At 38.4% G+C, this 4300-nt stretch overlaps 1 long non-coding RNA gene across 1 annotated transcript in view; it reads left to right on the top strand.

The window, feature by feature from the left end:
• The window catches only part of LOC109965506 (uncharacterized), a 4302-nt gene extending 354 nt beyond the window's left edge, over positions 1–3948 (top strand). The window contains exons 2-4 of the long non-coding RNA XR_002275658.1: positions 1319–1445; positions 1582–1702; positions 1971–3948. This is a non-coding gene — a long non-coding RNA (uncharacterized LOC109965506). The remainder of the gene's footprint in view (positions 1–1318; positions 1446–1581; positions 1703–1970) is intronic.
• The last annotated feature ends 352 nt before the right edge of the window (positions 3949–4300 follow it).

The raw sequence follows: 4300 nt of genomic DNA, 5'->3' as shown, positions 1-4300 counted from the left end.
TCATTAGTATAATACTGTAGTTATGGCCACACGTACCTGCTTGGAGTTCCTTGGAGAGTTCGTGTAAGGTTAGCAGTCTTGCAGTGAGTGAGGCACTATTGCACGTAGCAGTCAAGTACTCAAAATCGATTCTATTCACAGTGAAAGGGAACCATGGTGGCAGAAACGCTGATACTACAATAAAACCCACAGTTAGGGTCAAAGAAAGACTAACAGCAACATGGTAGTTCGTGTTGCTACATAACCATTGCTTAAAGATTGCAGTTGTTTAATATTTATAAAACTGATCTATTCTACCTTGTTAAGAAGCTAATCTTAAGCCCAGGTATGTAATGGTGGGTGTCCAGGTAGCTAGTGCGCATGCACACTTGACTTTGGTATCTCATAATTATGACTTAGTAAGTCGAAATTTTGACTTTTTATCTCATAATTATGACTTAGGTAAGTCGAAATTTCGACTTTTTATCTCATAATTTTGACTTAGGTAAGTCGAAATTTCGACTTTTTATCTCATAATTTCGACTTAGGTAAGTCGAAATTTCGACTTTTTATCTCATAGTTATGACTTAGTAAGTCAAAATTTCGACTTTTTATCTCATAATTATGACTTTGTAGATCAAAAATAAAATTTTGTACTGGCGGAAACGGGCTTCCATATAAAATAGTGGCTTTTGTCATGACAACAATTTTACAACATTTGTAAATTATTAATGAAATGTAACAGATCGAGTATCAACATATATTGTAACATTTATTCCAATAGCGTAGTAGTGGTTTTCACTGGGAAAGCATTATTAGTTCAGCTGAAGTCTCTGGAAAATTAAATAAATTCAACTCAAAGCATATCTGTATTAATATTCACATCCATATGTCACATAATTGGCTAAAACAGATGTACTGGAACTAGTTTTGCATATGGGGGAACATAATCTGTGTTTATTTAAGCCTCCTGTGACCCAGCCTTATTGAACAACATTGGCAGCAGTGCAGACATATTAGCTTCTAAAAGGTTTTGAGCGGGACTGACCTCTCTAACCAATCAGAGATTTTCATATATTTTTTGCTTGATCAGTACGTTTTGTTGCATTCTCATTTCTTTAATTTCATAATAACAAATAATTGAAGAGCTGGGCAGAGTGTGGTATAATATAGCAGATCGTAGTACAACATAGTGGAGCAGGGAGTGGGAATGGTGGGTGGAGCAAAGTGCATTGATTTGGAGTTTCATGCTAGTGCTACCTTAAGTTACATACTGTAGCTTTAACTACTGCCTTTAAAGGGAGCTGGTCACAATAACTCTATGTTCTATGTTTCCCAGGTGTGGAGTGGCATGACCATGATGTGGTTCAGATAGAATATTCACAGACATCGTCATGTCTTTCTGGTGATCCAGACCTGTACTGTACGGTTTTCCCAGTACCAGGGCCACGGAGATTGCTGCCATGGTAAACCACAAGGCCAGTCAAACTAGGCCAGACCTTGGATACAGAGAACAAAGATAGCAAAAACCCATGTGTTCTTACAATTCAAAAGCGTCTTATGCCTGCTCAAACCTTATAATAGCTGTCTGCTTTTTCCTAGAAGCAAGAGCCGTGTTTTGTACAACATTCTCCGATTAAAGTGTTTGGATTCCAACATATTCTTGGAAAACATTCCTATTTTTGTCTGAGTGCCAGAGGTGGAACAGACATCTACAACAAAGGTGAATGAGATATAACTGACTGTAAACCAGGTACTGAATCATTACTTGTCACACATCCTGTTTGAACATCTTTAAAAGACGTTCTTCACTCATTATTTTGATAAAGCTCTAAGGCTCACCTTTTCTGATCAAATGTTTCTTAATACCAAACTTATCCTTAAAGACAGTATTGTATCATTATATGTGTTTCATCTCCTCTAAAGTTCTTGTAAGAGACTATTGATGCAGTGGAGCTGAACCGTCTCCTTTTGAAATGCTCACCTCAAAGGTGCCGAATCCAAATCTCTACACGATTGAGCTGAGCCACGGGGACTTTATGTGGAAAATCAAACGCTGTTTCAGCGCTTCCAAGCTCCACATCAGGAGCTGCTGATGTTCAAGGCTCTTCTAAAGCTCCCCCTGCCAACCTGTATGTAAGAACTGCTAATTTGCTCACCTTTTGCCACTCACTTACAAATGCAGCACATGAAACCCCCACACATGCGCACTTGCAAACTTACACACAGATACATGCACAACTGACTTTAAGCAAGAAACCTATTTTTACCCGCTGCCCTGAGTGTTCATTTCTCAGCTGATGGTACTCAATTTCTTTTCAGCTCACTCTCTCATTTCCTTCTGTTCAGCAGTTTGGAAAGATACAACATGTTCTCACAGACAATGGAAATTCATTTCTATAACAAGCCCAGTGAAGGGTTTCAAAAAACAGCTTCCAGCTGAATAAAATCTAACAGAGTGTGATTAAGGCTACACTGATATTGGGCTTTAGAACAACTGCAAATCCGTTGCCACTGTAAGCTCAATTTTAACAAAATACTGTTTATTTTATTTTATTTTATTTTGGTAATTCAAGAAGGTGGATAGCATGCACATGAAACCCCAGTCTACAAAGAAAGAGGTTGTACACACACTGAAAACTGCAAGATCCCAAAACTTTGATGGTGCATTAACTAAGATTTACACAATGCTTGATAAGTACAGTTAAAATGGGACAGGACAAGGTGTCTTTCAGCTTACACAACCAACCTCCAAGACACTCTGCTGCCTACAGCCCTTCTGCTGTTATTCCAGTTTCTCTACCCTGTTGTCAAAGTATGGTCTGTAAATTAGCCCCACCTGACACCTTTGAAAGTTGTAAAAATAGTTTTTCAAACCACAAGTATGAACAGCCAGCTATGAGGTGCTCTTGGTAGCTAAAACTCTAAAACAGCAGCTGCCAGCTCAAAGCAATCATGTTCATTTGCACAGAAAGAGTAGGACAAAGAAAGAGCAAAAACATCAGGGTTAACATCAGTTTGGATTTTTAAGATGGAGACTTATGGAGAACACGATGCAGCACAATGTGAAATTCTCTCCCATTCATTTTCAATGAGACATGAACAAATCGCTTCACAAAGTTTTTTGGGATTCTAGGTGACATGAAACGAGCTCGACCAAAGGGAGGGGATCAGAAAATAAAAATGTTTAACTTTATGCAAATGAAGGTGAAATTTAGGTGTAGCGAATAGCTTTAATGGGGCATGACTTATTTGCTTTCAGTGGGTCATCAGCAGCCAAAGGTCTCAGATTAGATTCTGATGTGGCTTTTTTCTTCCTGGCTGCGTTGGCATCTAAAGCTAACGTGTTTGTTTTGGTAACATTAGCAACCTAGCATGGTCATGGTGTTACCTTTGTGACAAATTAATTGGGAGAATTTGAGCTTTGTGTAACATTAGTGCTGTGTTAGACCGTCTCGTCAACCTCATCATTTGACAGTGTACCGCTGCAGTGCTGCCATAGAGCCAGGACTCTAGGCACTTCATGATAGCTTGCACCTGGCGGATGCGTTTTGTTCAGTTTGTCCCAACCAGACATCTATAGTTTACATTGTTGTTAGGAAACAAGACATCAGTTCTAATGGTTGAAAATAAATGAGTTAATGCACCTTTAATGTTGTAAAGTTCACATCAGGCAAATGTAATGTTTGAGTAAAAACCTGAGAGCTGTTAAAATCCTGCTGAGTATTATCTAGTTCATTCTTTTTTCTTAAATGCATCTCAAGACATTTAATGGCTTAACATACATCTCTGGTGGAGAAATGTATGCCATAGAATGTAGTACAGCCTTTATATAAAGCAATATTAATAATAGTGTTGTGATTTAAGATTTGTAATGAAACAGTTATTAGACTATGTATGCCGAGGTGACACACACTGTCAGACAGATGCAGCTGGTGGAAAATACCTTCAAAAGCACAGCGTACAGGATCCATCCAGCAACTGTAACTGCAACTACTTACAGTCAAAGCCTTGCCTTATAAAAAAAAACAAACAAAAAAAAACACATAAATCCAGTCAATTATATTGAAGGTGGGCCATCTACACTTTAATTAGATGTAGAAGTTAAAGTAATTTCATCCTTGTCAGAGTTCTGTGGCCTGTATGAGGAGGGTCCCTTCACAGAGGATGGTGATGGAGAACACCTTGCATTAATGAGGGGAAACACAGCAGGCAGAAGCAAGGAAGCTATCACTTAAAGAGTTATGATGGTGGCTAATATCCACTGCCTACAGAAAAAAGGAGTTGAGATGACACATTATAATAATAATGCATAAGTGCA

This window comes from Monopterus albus, unplaced genomic scaffold (assembly GCF_001952655.1).
Source record: "Monopterus albus unplaced genomic scaffold, M_albus_1.0 scaffold99.1, whole genome shotgun sequence".
Taxonomy (NCBI): domain Eukaryota; kingdom Metazoa; phylum Chordata; class Actinopteri; order Synbranchiformes; family Synbranchidae; genus Monopterus; species Monopterus albus.
This window is presented reverse-complemented; position numbering and strand designations above follow the sequence as displayed.